Source organism: Patagioenas fasciata, chromosome 8, assembly GCF_037038585.1.
Source record: "Patagioenas fasciata isolate bPatFas1 chromosome 8, bPatFas1.hap1, whole genome shotgun sequence".
NCBI lineage: Eukaryota > Metazoa > Chordata > Aves > Columbiformes > Columbidae > Patagioenas > Patagioenas fasciata.
This window is the reverse complement of record NC_092527.1, coordinates 12,293,669-12,308,207: the sequence shown is the minus strand read 5'-3', so window position 1 is coordinate 12,308,207 and position 14,539 is coordinate 12,293,669. Positions and strand designations below refer to the sequence as shown.

Below are 14,539 nucleotides of genomic sequence, written 5' to 3'. Positions count from 1 at the left end.
AAGAAAAAAAAAAAGTATTAGACCTGAATCAACCACACATGAAACAACATAATTTTCTGTACATTCACATGCATGTTTACTACATTTCTGTGCCTAATTATACCATGGTGATATAACAGGTAACCCATACAAATGTTGTAAACTCTAGAGAAATACCCATCACCAGCAGTTATTTGGCAGTAATGTGTTATTCAGGTCACATCTCCCTACTGCAATTTTCATTCTCTAGATAAACTTTTTTATTTTCTTCTTTTTGAAATCTATAAAATAAGCTTAAAAAGAGGGGTTTTTCTTCCTATTAACCTTTTTTGAGCAAACTGAATTTTTTACCATGTTACGGTTATTACATATTTAAGACTTCATATTTTTAAAATCCCACAAATAAAACAGAGCACAAACTTGTGGTCAGCAATGTAAAACTGGAAAAACTATAATGTAAAATCTGACTAAAAGCTAATTTTTTTTTAGTTTCCTCAATGTCTACATTATGAGATACAAAATAATCACTCATCATCCACCTTCACCACAGCATTTTTTTTTTTTCTAGATCTTACTGATATCCCCAATTCAAGATAAGCATTCCTGGTGATTTTTTCCTCCATCTTCTTTATCATGTACAAGACTTGAGGTACAGGGAAACAGTTGCATAAAGTCAGCGTTAGTAAGTAAATTCAAAAGTTGAACACATAACCCTAGTTATAAAAGTATGAAATAAAAAGATAATTATAGCATTCATGCATTCCCTTGTATCTTGAATTTCACTCCCATCCACCTAATGTGGAATCGGTGGTGTCCACTACAGTCTTTAGTGAAGATTTGTTGTATCTTGACTTATGTCATTTTGGTCTATTTTATATCACACTTACTTTAATAAGCCATATCTGCTTTACAGACATATCTTTGCCTCAAAAATTTTTACCTTAAGAATTCCAGTCTCATTCCTTTGATATACTGCTTTTCGTCCCTTCCACACTCACCTACATACCCATCCTACTATTTGGACAACTATGTCTGTATCACCCTTCTGTCCAGTGCTTAGTCTTTTGCTTTGCCTGGCTATACAATATGAACAACTTGTCTAAATGCTATTATTAAAGACTTGCAATTCAGACAATAAGGCCTTGAGAAGTCTTCAAGTTTCAACGTTGCATTGTTAGACAAGCTCAATTCTGGTGTTAAATTCTGTATTTGCAAGACCCGGTTTCTGATTTTTCAAGACAGTTGTAAAATGATATTTCGCTTTTGCTAGCCTGGATTTTATGTTTTAGTCAGTTCCACCTGCTGGTCTTACGATGGCATAAAGACTCAGTATTTCAGTCATTCATATGTTATTCCCTGAAACTATAATCTGTGTTTCTCATTTCACAGACCTACACACAGCTGGCACTGTGGTGATCATTATGAGAATTAACACACAATAAGTACCATTATACTTATTCAAGGTACAGAAAATACCTTCTGTAACCACAGCAAGCACTACCTTAGAGTGAGTCACTCCACAGGCTGCAAGACCTCACTAAGAAACACTTACAGATAAAATCAAAGTGCCATTAAATTCATGCTAAACAACCCTTAGGATTTTGTAAATCAATAGGATGCCCCACAGCTGTACTTCTGGAAGTAGACCTACATTAAAAAGATACAAAGAGAAACATGCTCAGAGACATGGCTCTTAACATAGTGAAAATAGCAGAATCCACATCCTACAACTGGGAGAGGGCATTTCCATTTAGAAACACACAAATCCAGAGTTTTAAAATACTGAGTGAATTCTTGGACATAACCCCTCCTCCAGGCATACAAAGCAGCACACCAGTATTTCTCCCCCACCCCAGCAACAGCAAAACATTTAACTCATTATGTATAATACATGCCTGTATGTGGATTTAGGTGTTTCATGTTAGACTTGTCTCAAAAACACCATGACCAAAATGATCTACTAAGAAAAGCATTCACAGCACCTCATTCAGCTATCTGTACCCATACAAAAAAACTTGCCTACAGTGTACCTGTATACTTCGCAAATGAAAAAAATCATTGTACTCTAACATAAATGTCAAAGATATATACATTATGTTAAATATATACAGCAAAAGCAATAAAGTTCACTTTAAAAAAAAAAAAATAACTTCATGCATAACAAATGGCCTTTAATATAATGATGAATTCATTCACAGCAAGTATCATAGAATGTACTCGGTTGGAAGGGACCCACAAGGATCACTGAATCCAACTCCTGTCCCTGCATATGACAACCCCACAGTTCACACCACGTGTCTGAGGGTGTCGTCCAGTCTCTTCTTGAACACTGCCAGGCTTAAGTATCATTCTACAGATCCATCAAAAGGTATCCCAACTCTAGCAAAAAAGCTCAAGTCTTGTAAAGAAATCTTCCAAACTCAAAAAGTTAAATTAAAAAAGTTAGATTAAGCTGCAAATTTAACTTTCACATCTGTCCACCATCTCTTAGGTGACTGCAAAATTTAAATGAGGTCATTTAATTAGATTACTTTAATCTTCCACGAAGTGTTGCAAATTAAACTTGAAAAGAAGACTTTTCAGTTCTCTAGCAAGGGTGCTTGCTCATTTATTCTTAATTAGGGAAAGACAAAACATTATCCCCAAGAAAACTGTACTGATTGCTTAAAACACTTCAGATAATTAAAAGATAAGCAATACTTGTCCATGTTTTATTAGCTACATGACTAACTACTGCATCACATTTTTAAATCTAGGTTGCATTTGTTTCATTGAAATATATTTTAAAAACACCTCAAAACTTAACAGTATCATGTCTGGCATATGTTACTTTTCCCAGAAAACGGGAAATTTTCGTATTACGTTCTCTTAAACATCCTCATCTTGATATGTATTTACCACAAGAAATTAGACTAACAATGAAATTCCCTCATGAAGAAGCACAGTGCTTGCAAATTATGGTACTATTTCTGCATCCCACAAAACTCCAGTTCAGTACAATTTAAGTCCTATTCTGCTGTATTATGAAGAAATTTGAAGTATTTTTAGACTATGAAGTATTTATAGGCTATAGCAGCCTATGGACTTTGAAAACAGACATTTAGTCAAACAAGTCTTATATGCTTTGCCTTGGGAAATACATTATCTAGTGCACACAAGCTTAATCAGGAATTAAGCTAATTAAAAAGAGCCTAGTCTTATACAATGATCCAGGGAAAAGGCATTAAAACTTATAGACCTGCTCTGAAGTATAATCTGAACTGAAAAGCTGCTACATCCTTCCCTTCAAGGATACTCAAGATCCTGGTGATAAGCAAAAGGATATTCATTCTCACCCTCCTTTGTGCTTTCTGCATGGGATTATTTACACTTCAGCAAGATTCCCCATGTTAGTTTCAACTAGCAAACACAACATTCACTTTTACTTCATTCACCGTCTGTTTCAACAACACCAGGAAGGCATTTTCCTACACATTACCTCCTCAGCACAGTTTAGTTTCGCATCTGAGACACCACCCTCTAGGTGTTGTGGAATAATTATTACAGCAGCAGACAGCTCAAGGTTCAGACAGCTCAATGTTTGGGCACTTTAGGATGTTGCAATCCCTATGACCCATGACATCAGAGAGCTAACAGTATTTTCAAGTTCCAAACAGATTACTATGAGTGGGACCAAATTCTCCTTCTGTTGCCACAGCAGTGTGGAATAAACAGCTGCCACATGAAACATATCTGGTGACAGACGAGCAATTCTGCAAACAGCTTCAGATGTATGTTTCATTATTCTTCTAAACTTTAAGACCACCTAAACAGAAATACTAAGCATCTAACTTAAAACGCTTTTCTTAAAGTAACTTACCAGTGTGAAGAATTTTTTTTACTGAGGTAAAGACAAACATATTTGTGTAAGAGGATTGTGGTGGAAAACCAAGAGGGTCACCACATCCTTGCTGCTTTTGGATTGCAAAAATTGTACTTTCCTGTAGGTCTGCAAGAAGCTGGCAGCTACAGCAGTACACAAGTTTCCTTACCTACTCAGAAACACTACATCCATTAGTACCCATATACCAGCAAACACTAAGTGTGAATCAGTCAATTTTTTTGTTATTTGGTGTGGGCAGACTAACAGAACAACTGCTATGAAGCTCTGTGAATAAATGAATTATTCTTATTTCTGCCATCATGTGCTGGATGTTACTGAAGGCAATGAAGTTTAATGACCACATTCACCAAACCAGACATTATACTCCTATTATTTGCCTTCCACAGAGGGTCTAAGAATTAAGATACTATCTAATCTACTTGTTTGGCTCAGTGACTGGTGATCTGAAGCAGCCGTTAACCAACATTCATACATATTTATCTTGCCAACTTCATGGTACTAAAATTTCCAGAGACCTTCATTCTTTTTCCCAGAAAACAAAAGTACATTTCTAGTACACTAGCAGCACAGACAGGAAGGTAAGAACACTATCTCCTCTAGCAAAAAGCTTACTTGGCCACAGGATTACATTTGGGCAAAGGACTGTTATAACCGCTGCCCAAGCAGTGCAGGGAATGAGTGACACCTGCCCTTGGGAACTGAAGAGCAAATGGCAGCGAGCAGACAGCTTCAGGCAGGCACAATCTACTGTCCTAAGTAACAATTATATCCTGTTTTCTGCACCACTCATATAGCAGGAGAGGCCTGATGAAATCTGAGACTTAAGACCAGCTCTTCAAGGTGCTATGGACATGATTCAAGGTAGCTGCACCTAACTTCCCACTGGTTTTCATGATAAGATGTCCTCCACACACACAAAAAAAATACAAACTAGTCAATTTGAAAAAAGACTGTAGTTTACTTCTAATTATCATCTGCTGAATCAAGATATATCAGATGGCCTTTGTGAATTTAATTGCACATATATTTCAACTCTGTCAACTGTGTATGGCTCATAGAAACAACCTCTCTACAACTCTGGGTTTTAGCACCAGTATTTCTTTTTCTCTTCAGGACACACAGAACACAGATCTTTTCTCCACTGATCCATGGTGAAACTTAAAAAAAAAAAAAGAACTATTTTTCTTAAAAAAAGTAATTAAAAATGCATTAGGACAGTTAAATCAAAATATCTTATTTCCATGAGCATATGGAGGTATTGAATGACATCAGGGGAAAAAAAAAAAAAAAAAAAAAAAACAGGGAGGCCACTGAAACAGATGCAGAAAAAGGCTTCTTCAGCAAGTAGTAGGAATACAGCAAAATGGGTAGCATGCCTGAAAGTCAATTTTAAGCTTTGAGAGGGGCATGGAAGCTTAACAGCAAACACCTCCTCTGAGCAGAACAAGCCCTGAAGTATTAAAGATAATGAATCCTGATAAAACTGTGCATGTTGTATGAATTAAATTCAATCAGAATACAACTAGAAATCCTGATGGCTCTGAGACTGAGTTTCTGAGTATTTACAACTGTCACATATCCTTTTCTGTTATTTAGCCTGCACAGACGGGCTACAGTTCAGTCCAAAAAAAAAAAAAAAAAAAAACCAAAAAAACCCAAACACAAACAAACCCCAAGATCCAGTAAGATTTATCAGCTCTGCAGTAAAATCCTCCAAGCCTTCCTTACTTTTGTCTTCAGGGTCTCTGAAACAGTTCTGTTCTTGAATCAATTCTCAATGCTTTATGAAGGCATACATTAATTTTAGTGTCCCTCCATTTCCTATTCCAAAATGCACAGTGATTAATACTGGCATCCTTGGCAACCTGCCTTTTGAAGGTACTGTAGTCATAAAGAAATTCCAAGACACTCAGTGATTATTGTTCTGTTTCTCCAAAATAATTCTGTTCCCATAGAGAGTTTAGACATAACTTTTTTTTCTATTCTGCCTCTTTCACACTTAGGTATGCTGATGTTCTAACCACTTGCAAAGTTTGATCAACCACCAAGTAAACCAGTTATCCAAGCTTCTGTTGTGAAGAATTTTATGTACCATCAGTCAGAATGCACTAGGTTAAGGAATATAAGCAGAACATGATAATGAATAGAGATAAAAGAAAGAACAAGAAAGACATCACCAAGAGATCTGGGCTTCTGTATTTAACATTGAACAGTATCTTTAGTTGATACAGCAAAAAGATGTGACATTCTTTGCAGTCTTTAAAAACATTGTTCTTATTCATCAGAATATGTTTTCTTAATGCTCTGTAAGACTAGAGAATACAAGCACTTACTGGAGAAAAAGAAATAGGAAAATGCAGCTCTATTTTGCAGAAGAAAGCTACCAGAATAATTCAAGAACCAAAACTCCATTCACATCCCTTAGGGCCACATTGCCATTAACGATGTTTACACTGAGTATGGGACACCTCAAGGAATTAAAAAAAAAAAAAAAAAAAATTAAAAAGAGGGGGTCTAAGTGCTATCTGCCCCAAAAATGTGTGCTTTCTACCAGTCTGTCCACTTGTGTTTTGCATATCAGTAAAATAAAGACTATATACTTTAAACCCTGAATTTTTACATCATACCTTACCAAAAGGGTGAAACAAACCAGGATGAGTCATCATAAAACCCCTAAGATTTTGTTACAAAAAAGTCATTCGCATTTTAACTACGAGTAAGATCTTCCCTAAGGTTTCTCAAATAGGTAAATTTGCCCTGATTTTCGTCATTCTTACATGACTTATAAGAAGGCAGTCAGGGTTCAGATGCTTAGCCAGCTGCAGAAAGGGAACAGCTTCAGGACAAAGAAAAGAAGATGGAAGAAGATACTTGGGGGCAGTGATATATTACTCCCAATAGGAGAGAATATCAGGACCCGCAAAAATGAAGATCTAGACTTGAAACAGTGCACTTTCACATTCCTCTTAAATGTTAAAACAGATTATTACAGTTCATTCACAAGTAAGATGTGAAATACAGTGACACTTTTTTCTGCATTAGAGCTGACAGCCTAACCATTCTCAGGGACAGAGGTCAGCCAGCCATCGGAATAATGCATTGCAGAGGTACAACTCCTCTCTGAAGCTGCCAATCATCTGCTGCATCCTCTTGGAAGAAGTCATCGATTCCCTTCTTCAAAATCAAATTGCCTTCTTGCCACAGCAGAGATAAAACATAGGTCTATTCTGACTTTTTCCAAGTTCTGGAAAATGCCTTTAGTAAGAACTAAAGGTGGCTTGGGCACTGATGGACATAGGGTTTTCCTTAAGTTTTTTTCACGCACTGTTCCAATCACTCATCCAAATGTAGCAGTTGGACCTTGTTAAATTTGACCTAGCAATGTGAAATCCTCACCTGCAGATATATACACTGTGCACTGCATGTTCAACCAACTCTACAAAACACAAGATCCAGAACACAGAAAGGCTTTCACTGGAAATCCAGCAACACAAGGTGCAGCTGACAAAAATCACTACATCAAATGGTTGAACCCCAAGAACTGCTTCCAGAGCACTGTAAGAGGCAGGCAGGACACACCATAATAAATCAGAAGCAGAAACAATTTACATAGCCATGATGGATATACCTAGCTCCAATGCAGAAACACTCCTGCTAGAAGGAATTAAATTATGTGGATTACTTCATTTGTTATGTTACACAAAGGAACAGCTTTCTGTGAACAGAACCAATTGCGCAGATTTAACCTTAGTGCATAAGTCATGTAGACCAAGCTTCTTCACCAGGGTTGCTTAACAGCTCTTAAGCTGCCAAAGATTTATTATTCTCAAAATCTTTGTTGGTGAAGAGATACAAAGAGTCTTTATTTGCTTCAATTATTTCATGTCATAATTCAATTTAAATTGTTATCAAATTTTCAAAGATAAAAAATGAAAACAGGAAAATCAAACTAGGAAGTGACACAGGCTGTCTGCCTTACAGATCTAATGTTCTGCAGCCTAAAGACAAAATCATATGGCTGCAGAGAACAAAAGAACTAAGCTACTGTATCCCTCAAACATTATTTCTCCACACACACACAAAAGTACTACGACTATAAAGCACATCTACATCTAGGTTACTCCCTTGTGCTTGTATTTGGCAAGATTTCTATCCTGGAACATAATCCATAATTGTGTATATGTATATATGCGTGTACATACATATTAAAAAAACTCTGGCCTTTCCCATTTGACGTAGATAGCTGCCTTTCAGAAAAGTTTTAAAGCTGACATCACTATTTTTATCATAAAAGCAAATTAGATTTCATGCTGTAGTTAAGACTGACTGAATAATCTCTAACATCACAGTCTAGAATTCAGGCTTTCTAGAAGTGAAATGGTGGACCTCAATCGTTCCTTTCAAAAATTTTGTGATTATGTCAGCAACGCAACTGATAGCAGAAACAGGCCACTGCTTTTGTTGATGGTATTATTCCTTCAGCAACAGCATTTCACATTAGTAATTTCAATATTTCTGAATTTATACTTACAAAACAGATTAATCTGTCTGTAAGTTCAGACATAAAAGCAACGTCATTCTGCAAACAAGTTGGAATGACCTGCTGTTGTCTGGCAAATATTTCCACTTAGAGGAACCTCCTTTTTCCCTCAGAATGATTTATTGTCAGCAAATGATTCTAGCATACCACTCCTGTCTCTACTAAGACTGACTTCACCATTGCTTCAGCAACAAACTGAAGAGTCAGCTTCCAGTTATCGTTTTCTGCTACTTTAGCAATGCGCTCTACCTAGAACAGGATTTTCTTGCTGATAAGAACAGGCAGGTTGGAATCCACGTGAAACTTTGAATACAACTGATTACAAATGGAAATATCCGTTTTTAGACTGTCACCTTGTCTATCCTACTCCGCTACTTTGTTTAGTCATCCGGTGCACCTTCCTCATTTGAGAACACTGAGCTGTCTCAAGCTAAAGCTCTCTTACGGTGGTACAAACATTTATTGTTCAATGCATTTTGTACTGATTACATAATAACTAATGACAGAAACGATACTACCCATATGAACCACTGCTGAACAGTTTATGTAGGTATCTTAATCTTAAGCATTCTCATTAGTTTAAATCTGCAGCGAGGCTGTCCTTACCACAAATAAGATCTTATTTTTTTCCCCTTCAGCCACACATGCTCATTCTTTCTACTGCTGCCTGAGTAAAAATTCTAGTTATAAGTTAAGCTGAATGACAAGCAGAGATAATTCAAGGAGACTGTCTGTAATTCATAGATTCACTATTACTGAGATATCTTCAGTAAAGCCGGAGGAGGTTCACAGATGATAACTGAGCAAGACTAGACAAGAATAAGTAGAAGGAAGATAAGAAAATCATTCTAGGAATTTCTTTTCTACATATTGCCAATGGTATTTCAATATAGTTTAGTTTTTTCCAGATGATCACGACCTTGAGACAAGAACATGTCAAACCAGTGCTACATATTTAAAAAAAAAAAAAAACAAAAAAAAAAAAAAAAACCAAAAAAAACCCACAACATATTGCTAATTCAGCCACTGCTGGAATTTAAAGGGTGAAGTCTGGATAAACGTGAAATATTATATAAATCATGATATTTCTCTGGGTTTGGATCATTGCAATTCAATGTCTTGATTAAATTCTCCAGCTCAGACACACAGTTCCAGCAGTCGATCTTATTTTAAAGGCAGTGAATAAAAAGTCACATTGTCTCCTCTTGTACCCTTAAAAAAATGCACCAAGATGAACATGGCAAGCACAGAATGTAACTTCCTCAACATTGAACTATTTTCAAGTCATAGGATTTCTCGAATTTGATGTAGTTTGTTTAGGAACCCTGCATAGATCTCTCTTCCGTTATCTTGTCCAACCTGTCCTTGAGCCCCCAAACTTTCTCCATCCATGACTGCCTTGATTAAGGAGTTTCAGAGCCCTACTAATAATTCTTTTAAATGTTACCCCATTGCCTTGCACAGATTCCTGAGAAAAACTATATGTAAACTTCCTACATTGCAAGAACTGGCCACTGATATCTGCTCTCCTTGCTACCAAACACACCAGTTATATCAATCAGCTTGTTTCATATCTGCGTGCTTTCAAGAATATAGTGAATTACTTATATTCTCTGAACTTTAACTTCTCTTCAACATCCACCCTTAAGCAAAAATACTGCAGCCATATACTGGCACACAAGAGCTTTCAATTCCAAGTTGCTTATTTTTGAACCACATCGTCAACATGTCAATTTCTTACTATAGAATTTAATTACATTAGTGCTGGACACCTACAGCTTTTGTCTGTGATTCAATTGCTATAAATCAGTTGCCAATCTTAAAACCAAACTCTCTAAAAATATTCCAGTATCAAACAACTTTCAAGTATATCACAGCATAACAAACATCAACATGTTTTAATCACAGACTGGCAGCCTTCTGTAAGCATTTTAAAGCATGTTTTCTATTTTCTTACTGATTTTCTGATACATGAACACAAACAGTTACATCTGAACCTACCCACCAAGGTCAGTTTTCTACAATGTACAAGACACAGATACTTGTTATGTCATCATTCATTTGCAACTAACCAGAAAAAAAACATTCTCAAAGAAATCGACATGTAACTTCAGCTACTTAGTGACAGTTTGTCCACAAGATCAGTTTCTCCCACAGAAACTTATGAAGTTATACGGTTATATCTATGTTTATATTTTACTTGAATTTAAAGGAAGTTAATACATACAATTTGCTTTGTTTACTAAAGATCTCAAATTTAGTTACGGTAAAGTGTTATTTTTATAAACTATCATCTCAGAGAGCTTCCATGACTGAAAGATTTACAGAGAGGGACTAATGTTTCTTTTAACTCTGTTGACTGATAGACAAGGCTATGCAGAATGAGAGGTTCTGCTCCTTTCTGCAAGTCTCCTGCTACTAACAGCAGTAGCTTTGGCCTTGCCAAGTTTACACCTATGCAAGTTTCCCATACTGAGATTATGTTAATCAATATGTCTCTGTAATAATTTCATCATATAAGATCAGGAAAAAATGCATTTAAGTAAAACCTATCTTTAATATGATGCACAAAATGAACATGAGTTGAAGTATCATACACATCACATTGCAGTGAGAATCTCTGTATCTGTCTAGAAGAGATTCTTGAATCTCCAGCTCAAAGTACACATCATATTGATGAGTCAAGAGAACCCCAGATATTCAGTTCTCCCTTGACACTTCACTTGTGCTGTGTGTGTCACAAGCCATCTGGGCTAATGAGGCTGAAAGCACAGTTCTTTTGCTTCAGGGAATAAATCCACAAATTGTTTGCAATTTAAGGGTTATTCTGGACCTATAACTTGTTTTACCAGCACATAAAAGTAAAACCTTATCAGCCATTTTCCTCTGGCTAAGAAGCCAAGCCTCCTTGCAGCAAGAATCTTGCCAACATCAACCATACTTCTGCTTCAATCAAAGCCATTAAAATGCACTCTGCAGGAGACTACCTCAGCTCATGATGGACTAAGTGCTCATGAAAATCCTAACAATCTGTAGTGAAAAAGGCATTTTACTGAGAACTCGTGACACCAGTTCCCCATGTGACTGGGGATAAGCATCCCCCACCCTGAGACGACTTTCTCACTTCAGTTACTATAGGATATTAGCAGCAGAACTGCTCCAGCTGAATCCTCCCTTTAAAATAGGGAATAGCTAGTAAGCAAAGTCTGGGTCTCTGCAAATCAAGCTACTTTTGATCAAGGAGGAAACCATATTCTCATAATGTCTTCCAAATTGCACCTATTAGATAGAAGTTTAAGCGTGAGCTAGGATATGTGTCCCAGAGGTACGAAGAAACACAAAGACCTACACTGACTAGCTAAACTTCAACTTCGGAATAATTCTTTTAATGCTGTTGGGATTTTATTGTAACATGCATGTGTTCAGGTATCTAGAGATTCACATAAGCTTTTTTTGCTACTTCAACTGAAACACAATATAGGATTTTAAAACTAATTATCAAAAGCACCATTAGTATTTTCATCTTCTTAGTATCCCTGTTGGCACAGAATTTAACCCTGCCTGAAAGCATCTAATTAAGAAGATGGTGCTGCTGCTTACACTTCCAAATAGTGGCTAAAAGAGATCACCAGAACCACTGCTGCAACTGTTGCCTTTGCAGAATCTTCTATTCTTTCATCGCTCTTCCATTTTAAAGAGATCTTCATTTTCTAACAATTTTAGGCAAGCAATGTTCATCTGAAGACAAATGCATGATGGCTTTTTATCTAGAGAGCCAGTGCCAACACTTCTTTGTAACTGGTTTATTCCAAATAACCAATCCCCAGGTCCAAAAGTAATAGGTTTTACTCCAGTGAGCTTTCAAATGAACAGTTCCACTTAACAGGATTACTCATTAGTATAATAATACATTAAATGAGATCATTACAATTCAATTTTTCCTATATTCATATATGTTATTCCTTCAGTTCAAAAACACATTGTGCTATAGTGGTCAAAAATATTGGATATAGAAATCTTCTAACCACCAAACATTTCTACTGTTTTAATATCTTTATAATAGTCGGCAGCTTTTGCAGCCCAAACATTGAGACTTCTACAATGGTAAGTACTAACTGTGAGCGAAGATTAAACTTCGACTTTACAACCATTTTTTTCTACTGAAAGTTGTATATTTATGTAAATCCTTGGTTAACATTTACGTAGCTGGTTATTACTAACTTTTCATTTGTTACACATTCACCTCTTCAGCTTGGAGGCATTAAATTCGAAATGGGCCCACAGAATTTAGAGTTATGTGATCATTATATACCTGAGAAAAATATCTGCCAAATTTCACTCAGTCTCACCAAAATATGTAAATATTTACTGCCTCACACTAATACAATGGAGAGTTTTGTATTTTTGACTAGTCCAGAAGAGATATCTTTAAAGTTTCAGAGACTACTTGAAGTGGTTCTCAATCATAAAAACATAACAAAACAAGATATCACACCCAACTTCATTTCTCTTTAAACACCACCATAACAAAAAAATCTAGTCTGCATCAAAACAACACTCAAAGCCCACAAACACCAGGAACAAACCTACTACAAACATAAAGCATCAGTCCTACAAACTGGACCAATTCCCCTGAAAAGCGCTAAACACCTTTATACGACACACCAGACAGAGTACCAGATCTACAATCCTTACCTTATTTTGTTGTCTGGCCTGGCCACTAATGCTCCGCTACAGCATAAAGTTCCCATTCAGTTTTGCTTTCTTTAACTGAAGACAAACACCTCAGCTTCCTCCAACTCAAAGTTAAAGGCTGAAGTTGCCCACATTTCATTGTGTGTCAAAGTACATTTGACAGAAAACGATGTTAACAGCGGGCTCTGGATGATGAAAGCAAAGTCTTAGTGTCATTAAAGCAAAATCATCATAATGAACATAACATTCCATTGTTGTTATACATGAAACCTGAACAGATCATAGACTGAAGTAGATATTCCACCATTACTATTTTAACTGTTGTCTTTGAACAATCACATACTGGGTATTTTTGCTGCTGTTTCTTTGGAGCTACAATGAGATCTCTGTGATCAGGGCCCCCAGCAGCTGTTTTCCAATATACCCACAGATGCGTCTCAACAAACTGAGAATTAAAAGACGCATAAAACACCGCAAAGCGGGGCCGGGCAGAGGCGCAGGCCTGCCGTGCCAGCTTGCCGGTCACTCCCGGAGCAGCGCGGCTGACTCAGCCCAGCGCCAACCCCGGACCCCGCGGGCCCGGCCGGCACCGCCGCCAGAGCCCGGGCAACCTGGGAGGTGGCACCTGTGGCTCGGCCCCGCTGACATTCAGGCCGCCGCAGAGGTGAAGGCTGCGCCTGACAGGGACACGCAGGAGGCCGCCCCGCCCGGCCGGCCCTCCCCAGCCTCCCGTGGCCTGCGCGGCAGCTGACGCCGCAGCATCATCCCCCGGCCGAGGCGGCGACCCCAGCCGCGCCGGCAGGACCCCGCAGGGCGGAGGCAACAGCCGCTTCCTTCCCGCTGCCGGCAAGGGGACCCCTAGCAGCGCGGGCTAGGGAAGGGGAGGTAACCGACGAGAAAGGGGGGAAGGGGAGGGAAGCGACGAGAAAAAGGGGAAGGGGAGGGGAGCGAGGAGATGGCACTCACCGCTGTCGGGGCGCAGCCGTCGCTATTCCCGGCTCAGGCCGCTCTGCGCCCTCAGGTACCGCCCGCCCCGCCCCGGCCCGGCCCGCGGTGGGAGGGCCGGCGCGCGCAGCCCCCGCCGCGCATGCCCTGGGCAGGGCGCGTGCCGCCCCTCCGCGCCCCTCGGATCACCCTGACGTCACGCACGCCCGACCGTTGGGTCCCGCCCCGCCCGTGGCGCGTGGGGGACGTGCGCGCGTCACCGGGCCAACGGCTATTCTCGTGGTCGCGGGTTGTGAGGAGCGGCTGGGAACGGCTGCCGGGCAAGGGGCCCCTTCTCAAGCGGGTAGCCGCCCACTGCCGGGCCCTGGGCCGCACCAGCCTCCTCCTTCGCCCGCTCCGCGCCCGTGACGGGGCCCAGGCCGGCACTGGGCTCCACCAACGAGATGGCGCCTACCCGTGCCCACCGGCCTGGCGGGCTGCAGGGCGGCCTTGGCACT

The 14,539-nt window shown here is 39.0% G+C and overlaps 1 protein-coding gene across 6 annotated transcripts in view; it reads right to left on the bottom strand.

Annotated features, from left to right (window-relative positions):
* The window catches only part of CCSER2 (coiled-coil serine rich protein 2), a 68,281-nt gene extending 54,094 nt beyond the window's left edge, over positions 1–14,187 (bottom strand). For 5 of the 6 annotated variants that reach the window (XM_065843034.2, XM_065843039.2, XM_065843040.2 and 2 more), the window contains exons 1-2: positions 14,064–14,187; positions 13,098–13,282 (exon numbers count right to left, since the gene is read on the bottom strand). The gene's annotated coding sequence lies outside the window, so the exon portion shown is untranslated. The remainder of the gene's footprint in view (positions 1–13,097; positions 13,283–14,063) is intronic. The other variant, XM_065843036.2, reaches the window with a different exon arrangement.
* Between the last annotated feature and the right edge of the window lie 352 nt (positions 14,188–14,539).